This window comes from Pelophylax lessonae (genome assembly GCF_965119305.1).
Source record: "Pelophylax lessonae genome assembly, chromosome: 2".
Lineage (NCBI taxonomy): Eukaryota > Metazoa > Chordata > Amphibia > Anura > Ranidae > Pelophylax > Pelophylax lessonae.
In genome coordinates this window covers 69823627-69835919 of record NC_138769.1, presented here as the reverse complement: position 1 = coordinate 69835919, position 12293 = coordinate 69823627, and the positions used below count along the sequence as shown (strand labels likewise).

The following is a 12293-nucleotide window of genomic DNA, read 5'->3' as shown; positions in this document are numbered from 1 at the left end:
AGGGCCGGTGCCCTCCCACCTAACTGGGTTTGGGTGCGAGTTACAGTTTTTGTTATTGTTGTACCTTCTACTTACTCTTCTCTCTTTCTCTCTCTCTAGGGAAGTTCTATGCCTGGCTCTCTCCTTTCTCTCTCATTTAAGTCACCTAGATTCTCTCGCACAAAGGAAGATTCCTGTTCCCAGATTCCTAATTTAACTGTTTTTGCACCAGAGCACGGGTTCGGACTCCCTATACTTGATCCTCTGCCATCTAGAGCATATGCCTCCCCTTTTGATCCATGACCTTCTCTTATCCGTATACTCCTCCACTCCGAAAAGCATCACATGACGTCCAAGGATTGAACTCCCCAGTTAAAAGATGTAAGTTGTTCCAATCTTACCATTCTCAAAATATAGACATTCTACTGTTACAGGAAACACATTTCCCTGGCAACTACAGACCTTCATTCATTCATCAGAAATATCCCATATTCTATCTTGCGAACGCCGAGGACAAGATTTTAATTTAATTTTCTCCCTGACTCGGTTGTTGAAAGACCATGACGGTAGATACATTGTCCTAATGGGTTCTATTGACGGTAACGTTTTTAACCTTCCTTTCTTATTATGCCCCAATAGAGGCCAGGCAGCTTTTTTTTCCATGCTAGCTCCATCATCTCTACCAACACCGAAGGCATTTTGATTCTTGGAGGCAACTCTAATGTCGCTCTGGACTAAAGCCTTTACAAATCAGGTAGGAAAACATTATGTCTCAAACGTCCCCTTAAACAAAGCCTGCAAATTGCTAAAGTCCTCCACTCCTTTGGATTAGTCGAGATCTGGAGGGAACTTAACCCCAAATCTAAAGATTACAACCATTTCTCAGCCCCAAATAAAACCTATGCAAGAATAGACCACATTTTAGTTCCCGCCTCAGTCATTCCACTCCCAACTAAGGCTCTCATCAAAGACACTGTCCTCTCAGACCATGCTTTAGTTCTCCTTACACTTAAAAGGCCATCTTATTGGATAGGTCCCGTCCGTTGGCGACTCAATGAGGTGCTTCTCAGTGATTCCAGTACAATGTACTAGTTTAGAGGAAGAAATGAGGGAATATTTCCACAAAATGACACTGGAGACACTTCCATAGCAACCTTATGGGCAGCCTATAAGGCTGTAATCCGAGGGAAAATTATCCAGACTTACTCCAGACTCAAGCGGGAACGGAGGGCTGAGATAGACAAACTGGAGAAGGAATATATTAATTTACGCAAATCTCACAAAAGGCACCCCTCCAAAGCATCCCTAGTTAAACAGGACAAAACTCATCTCCTCCTAAACTTGGCCCTCATCACTGAGGCTGAAAAAAGCCACAGATGGTCAGGAGCCCGCTACTATTCTGAGAAGGACAAAACTGGCCTCTAAACTGGGACATAAACCGCGTTCATTCTCATTCCCTAAAATTTGTACCACCTCGGGAGTCCTCACCCAGAATCCGACAACCATCACGCAATCTTCCAGGACTTCTACTCCAAATTATATAAAGCAGACAATTTGGTTTCCTCCTCTTGCTCCCCTGGCTTCCTCCACAATCTCCCCCTTTCAAAACTCTTCTCCCAACATCGTTCCAGCCCGGAGAAGCCAATTTCGGAACAGGAGGTCCTGGAGGTGGTCAAATCTTTCAAGAGAGGCTCAGCCACAGGTACCAATGTTTTTTTCATTTGTTATTACAAAGCTTTTTCTCCCACTCTCACTCCATATCTGGTCAGGTTCTTTAACTCGCTTAGGAATGGTACCCCCAATTGAACTTGGCCTTAGTGACGGTCATCCCCAAACCAAAGAAAGACACTAGTGATATCAGTAATTATCATCCTATCTCACTAATTAATAATGATATAAAGATCCTGACTAAAATTTTATCAAACAGATTGTCAGCATTTTAGCCAAATACTGTATGTTCACAAGGACCAAGCGGAGTTCATCCCAGGAAGGCAGTGTTCAGACCAGATATGGAGAGCAATTGATATCATCTCAATCCTAGGTTCTCGTTGGGACGGGAGAACACCAAAAGGAGGGTCTTTTGTTGTCTGTTGATCTACAGAAGGCTTTTGATACAGTAGCCTGGCCATATTTATTTGAAGTCTTGGAAAGATGGGGCTTTAGTCCACACTTCTTAGGAATACTGAGAGCTCTCTACTCCAATCCTAGTGCACAGGTATGTCTACAAGGTTGTTACTCCAAACCCTTTAAAATTTATATGGCATGCGTCAGTCAGGGCTGCCCTCTCTCTCCTTTAATATTCGCTGTAGCAATCAAATCTTTAGCGATAGCCATCAGAACCCACCCTGATATTCGGGGAGAATTCTGTTGTTTGACCGAACATAAATGTGCCTTGTTAGCGGATGATCTGTTTGTCTCCTCTCCTCTGATTTCTATCCCCAACATCTTTAAATTACTACAGGACTGCATCTGGCCTACAAGTCAATACGTTCAAATCTAACGCCCTGAATATTTTAGTTGAACCCGCCTTATCCGAACGGCTACAGACCCATTTCACATTCTCTTGAAATTCCAGGTGCGATGATAAAACTTCACAGAGGAAGCTTTTCTAGCTTTTAGCAAGGTAGGAATGGCAGCCGACGGGGTACCCCTGTCTCTCAAGACTTGGCTTTCAACAGCCAAGCCATCAAAGCCAGCGACTGTAAAGCAGGATATTAGAACGGTCCTTGAGACAGAAGATCGTTTCTTAGTGGAAGCCGCAAGGGAGGCTCGACAACCATCGGCATGATGTCCGCGTACCAAGACAGATGCGGCCAGTCTGGAGCTACCAGAATCACCAACATCCGTTCCGAGACTAACCTGCGGAGGAACCTGGACAAAATTTAAATCGAAGGGAAGGCATATATCAGCCGATACCGATGCCACGGCACCACTAACGCGGCCGAGGCGTCCGCCAGAGGATCGCGAGATCGAACCACGAACCTTTCCACCTTTTTGTTGAGACGGGATGCATACAGATCCACGTCCGGAGACCCCCACACACAGAAGGCGAAACATCTCCGGGTGTAAGGACCATTCCCCCTGGTCCAGGGTCTGACGACTCAGATAGTCCACCTGACAGTTTTCCACAACTGTAATGTGGACGGCCGAAATCGCCGGAAACATGCGACTCGGCCCAAGACAGAATCTCAGCCACTTCTCTGGCCGTCCGGGCACTCCTGGTGCCCCCCTGAAGATTTCACATACGCCACCGCTGTGGCGTTGTCCGTCTGCACTCGCACAGGGTAGCCCTGAAGCCGACCAAAGGAACAAACAGAGCTCACTCTATATCTGGTCAGGTTCTTTAACTCGCTTAGGAATGGTACCCCCAATTGAACTTGGCCTTAGTGACGGTCATCCCCAAACCAAAGAAAGACACTAGTGATATCAGTAATTATCATCCTATCTCACTAATTAATAATGATATAAAGATCCTGACTAAAATTTTATCAAACAGATTGTCAGCATTTTAGCCAAATACAGTAAAACCTTGGATTGCGAGCATAATTCGTTCCGGAAACATGCTTGTAATCCAAAGCACTCTTATATCAAAGCGAATTTCCCCATAAGAAATAATGGAAACTCAAATGATTTGTTCCACAAGTCCTTCAGTTTATAGTCTATATACAAAGATTATAGCAATGTGATAGGTTGTGTAACCATAAAATGTCCATCCACAATATGCAGCCTTCCCAAGGGGATTAGAAGCAAAATCTAGCAAAGCTACAGAATATAAGAGAGATGAGAGGCGCCTCTAAGTGTAGCAATATGGTTACATTTAATGAAGGTTCAACATTTAGCAACTCGCATGGTTGCGAACAGATCCACGTCCGGAGTCCCCCACCGGACACACAGAAGGCGAAACATCTCCGGGTGTAAGGACCATTCCCCCTGACGACTCAGATGGTCCACCTGACAGTTTTCCACAACTGTAATGTGGACGGCCGAAATCGCCGGAAACATGCGACTCGGCCCAAGACAGAATCTTGGCCACTTCTTGGGCCGTCCGGGCACTCCTGGTGCCCCCCTGAAGATTCCACATACGCCACCGCTGTGGCGTTGTCCGTCTGCACTCGCACAGGGTAGCTCTGAAGCCGACCAACGGAACAAACAGAGCTTGATTGCCCAGAGCTCCAGGACATTTATCGGTAGGGAGGACTCCTCCCCCGACCACGTCCCCTGGGTACAAATCGTGCCCAGAACTCCACCCCAGCCCGACTTGCTGGCATCCATGGTGAGCACTGTGCACAATAACGGCCGGAAGGACTTGCCTTGGGTCAGAATCGGTGACTGGAGCCACCACAAAAGATCCGATCTCACCTAGTGGCTTAGAGAAATCCTTCTGTCCAAAGACTGAGGATGCCTGTCCCACCTGGCAAGAATCTCTGCTTGCAGTTGCCTCGTATGAAACGGCGCAAAAGGGACCGCCTCGAAGGCCGACACCATCAGACCCAGGGACCGCATGCAGTTCCGAAGCGAGGAGAGATCATTATCCCTGGGGGACCTGATCTCGTTCTGCAGAGTCTGGAGTTTGTCTTCCGGAAGGAAGACCTTCACCTGAGCGGAGTCCACGATCATCCCCAGGTAGGGGAGATGAACCGAAGGGGACAGAGCCGACTTCTGAAAATTGATGGTCCACCCAAATGCCTGGAGCATCTGAACCGTGACTGACAGATTGCCCAACAGAGTGGCATTCGAGCTCAACCTTAACAGGAGATCGTCCAGATAACCGAGGATGGCAATCCTCTGCACTCATAGCAGAGCCAACACAGTAGCCAAAACCTTGGTGAACATCCTTGGAGCCAAAGCGAGACCGAAGGGCAACGCCACAAACTGGTAATGCTCCTCTGCGATTTCGAAGCGGAGATACTGCTGATGACCCTCGTAAATAGGGATGTGCAGATACGCATCTTTCAGGTCGATGGAGGCCATGAATTCCCCTGGACTCAGAGATGCCACCACTGACCGGATGGATTCAAAACTACTGTAACCGCACAAAGCGGTTCAGTAACTTTAGGTCCAAAATCGGACGCACCTTGCCCTCTTTTCTGGGCACTGAGAACAGATTGGAGTAAAACCCCTGAAACCTGCCCCCTGGAGGGACCGGCACGATGACCCCTTGGGCGAGAAGATCTTGAAGCGCCCATTGTAGATCCCAAAAACGATCGGGACTCAGATGGAGATTTGATGGAAAGAATCTGTCTGCGGGGCGAGATCGGAACTCGATCTTGTACCCTGAACGAATAAGTTTGTGAACCCACCTGTCCTGAATCTCTGACAACCAGGGCTCGGGAAAACAACGCAGACGTCCCCCACCCCTGATACGGGTGAGGGCGTCCCTTCAGGAAGGGGTGTCCTGTGCCCCGAAGGCACGAAAGGACCCCTGGCTAGTCTTAAAGGAGGGACCCCGCCTAGCGCGGGGAGATTTACCTTTGAAACGTGAGGCAAGAGAGTACTCTTACCCCCAGTAAGCCCCTTGATCAGCTCATCCAGAGTGTCACCAAAAAGAGGATCCCCCACATAAGGGATGTCAGACACTGTCTACTTAGAAGCGTGGTCGGCCGACCAGCTTTTCAGCCAAATAATGTGGCGGATTGCAAACCCGACCACAGATAGACGTGCGACCAAAGGAGCCTCGTCCAAAGCCGCGTCACACAGGTACATCACAGCCTGTGTCATTTGATCCAACATTTCCAGCGCAGCAGCAGAAACCGACTCTGTTACCACAGTGTGCCTAAGCACCTTGGCCCATTCTGAGATAGTCTGAGAGACCATCACTGAGGCGAACACCGGTTTCAGCAGGGAATCCGCCACCTTATACATGTGGCGGGAAAGCGTTTCCACCCGTCTATCCGCCGGGTCCTTAAACACCGGGGAGTCTTCCACGGGCATCAAGGTGGATTTACTCAGTCTGGAAAAAGTGTGGTCCACTTTAGGAACCACAGTTCAGCAAGAATTAACCAAATCCACAAAGGGATAATGGTACTCAAATCTCTTAGGTACCACCAGCGTATGCTTAATGCAACGCCATTGGTCATTTACCATTTCCTGAAACTCCTCGGGACAAGGAAAAACCTGACCCGACTTCAGGGCCTTGCGGGTCCCGAAGGAAACCCGCTTACCTGCCATGGAGGGCTCATCATCAAGATTGAAAGTCTCTGAGCTAATAAGTGCGTCTACCGCAGCGCAGTCACGTGCTATCCCAGAGGATGAATCCTCCTCCTCCACATCCAACTGAGAGGACGGGGACCTCTCAGGGGGGATGTCGTCCATGGCAACCAATTCAGGCTCTGAGTCGGAAGACTGAGAGGGCATAGGCCGTTTCTTTGTAACTCGGTCAGACATCAGCAGATCAACTTTTGACGCTAAAGTCACAAGTGCAGCAGATAAAGAGGCTAAGGAAGTGGAATCAGGAGTACCTGAACCACCAACTAGGTCTGTGGGGAATTTGCTATCCTGGGACTCCATATTAGCAAAGTGCAAAAATAATGACACTGGGCCTTTAACCTCCTCACATCCGCGCTACAGCCTATATACGGCTGCAGCGCGGACTCGAATTTTCGGGAGGCCGTTTTTAAACGGCCTCCAGTGACACGCCCCCCCGCGCGCTCCTGCGAGCGAGCATCGGGGAGAATCTGTGTCGGCCGTGTCCAAGGGACACGGCCGATCACAGATCGTGGTGAATGGCCAATCACAGCGGCCATTCACCACGTGATCAAGCCGTCCAATGAGAGATGATCTCATATGTAAACATATGAGATCATCTCTCATCGCCGGCGCTCCTTCCTCACACAGACACTGCAGTGTGAGGAAGGAGGGGGAGCCGACAGCCGCTGGGGACACAGAGACATGTAATCAGGGCACTGATCACCAGTGCCCTGATTACTGAAGGTAAAAAAAACACACACATTGCCCTCCCATCAGTGCCCACAGTGCCCCCATCAATGCCCACAATCAGTGCCCATAGTGCTGCCAGTCAGTGCCCATCAGTGCCTGCTCATCTAGGCACTGATGAGCACTGACTGGTAGCACTATGGGCACTGAGTGTGGGCACTGATGGTGCTGCCCATCAGTGCTCATCAGTGCCGCCCATCAGTGCTCACCAGTGCCACCCGTCAGTGTCCATCAGTGCCACCCGTTAGTGTCCATCAGTGCCGCCTATCAGTGCCCATCAGTGCCACCCGTCAGTGCCACCTCTCAGTGCCCAGCAGTGCCACCTCTCAGTACCCAGCAGTGCCACCTCTCAGTGCCCAGCAGTGCCACCTCTCAGTGCCGCCCAGCAGTGCCAACTATCAGTGCCGCCTATCAGTGCTCATCAGTGCGGCATATTAGTACCTCCTCATCAGTGCCCATAAGTGCCACCTCATCAGTGCCCATAAGTGCCACCTCATCAGTGCCCATAAGTGCAGCCTATCAGTGCCCATAAGTGCAGCCTATCAGTGCCCATCAGTGCCGCCTCATCAGCGCACATCAGTGAGGGAGAAAAATTTATTTTCAAAATTTACTCGCAGAAAATAAGAAAAACTTTTTTTTTTTTTTCAAAATTTTCTGTATTTTTTCTTTTTTTTTGTAAAAAATAAAAAACCCAGAGATGATTAAATACCACCAAAAGAAAGCTCTATTTGTGTGAAAAAAATGATAAAAATTTCATATGGGTACAGTGTAGCATGACCGCGCAATTGTCATTCAAAGTGTGAGAGCGCTGAAAGCTGAAAATTGGCCTGGATGGGAAGGGTGTTTAAGTGCACAGAAGGCAAGTGGTTAAAACGGCGGTTCCCGTGGACCCCTATCGCAAACTGCACTACAGGTGGAGACCCTTCCCTTAACTAAAGCCACACTGAAAAAAGAGTGCTAGCAGGAATATAGCCAGAGAAAAACAGTAAAATCCCCCCACAGTGTCCCTATACTTGCCATGCTGCTGAGAAGGATGATGTGAAAGGAGGAAGTGACCTCACACCCCTAGAGGCAAAAGCCAGCCCTGAGCCACAAAAAAAAATGGTGCCTGATAGAAGTCAATGGAGGAAAAGCACTTAGAAAATGGCCGCTGCCCAGAACAGGACATACGCCCACACTAAAGATGGCGCCCGATCGGCGCTGACAATGATGGAAAATGGCCACTGCCCTCACTCTGAGGCCAAACAGCCAGCCCTCACCAAACATGGCGGCCGGACGAACAGCGCCAAATGCCGCAGCAAACGCCCGCACTGGCCCCCACCGGGATCTGCACAGAGCAACCCTGGGGAGAAGGAAGCCCCCACACCCCCCGCATGGCGGTCTGCACCGCAGGAGCACCCCCGCAGGGGCAGGAAAGATAAGACACAGGGGGCCATCCCACGGCCATGAGGGGGAAATTACTGCAAACTTTACATGTACCGCCATCCCCAGAGTGGGCCCACTCAATACCCCCTCAAAACCTGCTCCCAGGGACAGAGGGGTAATAGGACTCACCATCCAGCCAACGTGGGCACCGCTCAGACACGGGAGACCTCCCACCCTGGGTGGGGGTGCAGTCAGCCAGGAAGGATGCTAGCAACACCCGGGCGTTCTGAAGTTGAGACATCCCAGCGAAGATAGGAAAACTTTGTAGGCTCGTCCCCGCTTCCAGGGGTACTGTCGTTGCGAAGCCTGGACGTACCAAAAGCCTGCAACGCTCGATGGCAGACTGGGACTCCATAAGGTTCTATATTAACCAGTGCGAAACCCAGTTCTGCTGATGCTTGTAGTCCTCCAAATTCTGACTAACAAGCGTAGGTGAGAAAAATAAAAAGCTATCTTAAAAGAAAAATCACTTTTCAGAAAGAAAAAAACTGAGACACTAGGTCCCATCAGGGAAAACCTAGCCTACTCCTGACGCTAGGCAGCAAAGAACTGGATTAGAGTGTTACTGGCTGGAGGATATTGGCCAGAGGGAAGGCCCCCTGTGGGTGTGTCTATATGTTAATGTTTGTTGTATTAACAAAATTACTGCCTAGCTTGCTCCTGCGGAGAAGGCCAATACCCAATCGTGAAGACTGTATGAATGGGCGGCGACTGTCAGAGGACGTAAAAGAAAAGGCCATTGTTGTCCTAAAACTGTACTCTTTAGTCTTCAAACCCAGGGAGGGCTTGTCCTTCCAAACCTGTGGTGGTATTAACAAGAAGCTCAGCTAGCACAATTCTCCTTGATCAATTCATGTGGCTCAAGACCTGACTGTATCCTTATGAAACGACTAGCTGTCCAGAAATACACTCTAGACTTTCTCGCCTGGTGCCCCCCTAAACATGGACCCCCGATTCTTGTGCCCTCCTCATCACACTCTTTTGCTCTAAACCACTTAAGCCCCGGAAGATTTTACCCCCTTCCTGACCAGGGGGTTTTTTGCGATTTTTTACTGCGTGACTTTAACGGACAATTGCGCGGTCGTGCGACGCTGTACCTAAACGAATTTCACGTCCTTTTTTCCCACAAACAGAGCTTTCTTTTGGTGGTATTTTTTGATAATGCGCTATAAACAAAAAAGAGCGTAATTTTTGCAAAAATAACAATATTTTTCACTTTTTTTATATGAAATTCCCCCAAAAAATAATGTAAAAATCAAAAATTTTTAACATTTTCGGCCAAATTGTTTTATGCTACATATGTTTGGTAAAAAAAAAAAAATCGCAAAAAGCGTATTTTGATTGGTTTGCGCAAAAGTTATCGCGTTTACTAACAAAGGGAAAATTTTTTGTCATTTTTGGTGTTTTTTTTTAACGAGTAATGGCGGTGATCTGCGATTTTTTTTTCGGTACTGCGACATTGGGGCGGACAGATCGGACCCTTGACTGACATTTTTGACACTTTTGGGGGTACCAGTGACATTACTGCAGTAATCAGTGGTATATATATGCACTGTTACTGCAAAAATTACACTGGCAGGGAAGGGGTTAACTGTATTGGACAGGGAGGGGTTAAGTGTGTCCTAGGGGCGTGATTCTAACTGTAGTGGGACAATGCTATTGGTGTAAAAACAAAGATCAACGGTTCTACATAGTAGAACCGTCTGATCTGCATTTTTACACAGGGAGAATGACAGGCGGCTTGTTTACATAAGCCGCTGTCTTTCTCCCGCTGTACCGGCGATCGTAGTGTGACCGGTGGACATCGGGTCCACCGGTCACACGCCCGCACTCCTCCCTGAACGAGCCGAGGCGGGCGCGCGCTCGCCCGCTATTGGCTCTAATAGCAGTGACAGGCGAGTGATGTAGATCTACGTCACTCTGCCTGGCCGGGGCTGACTGCCGCAGTAAATATACTGTGCGCAGTCGGCAACCGGTTAATGATCAGCTCCAGAAACACACTTTGCTTGTCTCAGAACTCAGACCCTTGACATTTTCCACAATCCCAAATTCCCCCCCAGGTAAGAACATAAAAGCCTTACAATGATGGTTGGATAAAGGACTGTTCCGCATAGGGCATATTTTTAACTCTATGGGAACACTTTCTATACCCCATTGCACCAGTAAATTGAAAATGCCCCCTGTGACGGACGTCATTTTGGGTGGCGGGCCCATGGAACCCAACCTACCTTAGAGAGGTTGGGAAACCCCTGTCTCAGCTCCCCAGGTCCCTCTTATGTGTAAGTCACCCTGTGTCTATTAGGACAACTACTTAATGGACACTGAGAAGGTGGTTTGGATTACTTTAAATGGGACAATTATATTTATCAACAATATCCCTTAAGAAATATTTGAAGATTTAATCCCACTTTACACTGTGAGATTTATAGCCTGTTGTAGACCGTTGCCATTAAGTCAGTGACTCCTGAATAATCAAAGCATTGCTTAGATGTGGATTCCATGGTTAATTGTGTCTGTCTGCTAGTATTGTGTGCACTCCACCTAGGCTGGTTTAAATGACTAGTTAATTAGCTCAAGTTAATTAACCACTTCTGGACCGGAAGGATTTGCCCCCTTAATGACCAGGTCATTTTTTGCGATCCGGCACTGCGTCAATTTAACAGACAATTGCGCGGTCGTGCAATACTGTACCTAAATAAAATTGGTGTCCTTTTTTTCCCACAAATAGAGCTTTCTTTTGGTGTTATTTGATCACCTCTGCAATTTTTATTTTTTGCGCTATAAACAAAAATAGAGCAACAATTTGGAAAAAAAAAAAAAACATTTTTTCACATTCTGCTATATAACATTCCAAAAAAAAATAAATAAAAATCAAAATGTAACATTTTAGGCCAATTTGTTTTCTGCTACATATTTCTGGTAGAAAAAAAAAAAAAAAATCACAATAAGCATATTTTAATGGGTTTGCGCAAAAGTTATCGCGTCTACTAACTACGGCAAAGGTTTATGTCATTTTTGTTGTTTTTTTTAAACTAGTAATGGCGGCTATCTACAATTTTTAGCGGGACTGCGATATTGCGGCGGACAGATCGGAACCCTGACATTTTTGGGGGGACCAGTGACATTACTACAGTAATCAGTGCTAAAAATTTGCACTGTTACTGTAATAATGCCATCAGCAGGCGTTAACCCAGAGGCGATCAAAGGGTTAAATGTGTACCTAGGGGTGTGTTTCTAACTGTATGGGGAATGGGCTTTTGAAATGATCACAGAGACCTGTGATCCTATATAGAAAGATTACAGGAGCTCTGTGATCATTCCAGAGAGAAGAACGGTCAGCTGTGTTTACAACAGCTTACCATTCTTCTCTCAGTGGGGAGCGATCGCAGGTGGTAGGCGGCAATCGGAGCTGTCTGCCCCGTGCATCGGAGTCCCTGCTGACGAGTGGGGGGGCATGCCCCCGGTGGTGTGCGCTCGCCCCCTAGCTGCAGGCGCGTGACCGATGTATACCTACAGCGGTTCGCGCAGGAGAGGGCCAGCCTGCCGCAGTATTTAATAAAAAAAAATCTTATTTTTGCGATCTAGACCATGAATTTGCACCAGCAGACTAATGACATTTAATTTGAATGAAATGTAATTATTTTTCCTTTACATCTACAAGGATGAATGGGGATTGGAGCTGGGGGCTCAGGCAGCTGTACATCCTGTCAGGAACCCGCTGAAAGTTGTAGTCCAGGTAAATATGGAGATTCTTGTCGATTTAATTAAACTTGTAATTTTTATTTTTTTTATTTTGTTTCCATGCATTGATTAGCAGTCTTACACATGAATTACTTTCACAGGTACCACTGTGGGGATTATCAAGAATATTGGTGATCATCACAAGCCTGAGAGGGAATCTGCATTAGCCCCTGGAACCTGGCTACAATATCGTAAAGATAAGGATCCAACTGCCT

General features: G+C 47.6%; 1 protein-coding gene across 1 annotated transcript in view; it reads right to left on the bottom strand.

Moving 5' to 3' along the window:
* Window positions 1-12293, bottom strand: part of GBE1 (1,4-alpha-glucan branching enzyme 1) — a 506395-nt gene that overhangs the window by 203037 nt on the left and 291065 nt on the right. The gene's annotated exons all lie outside the window — the stretch shown is intronic.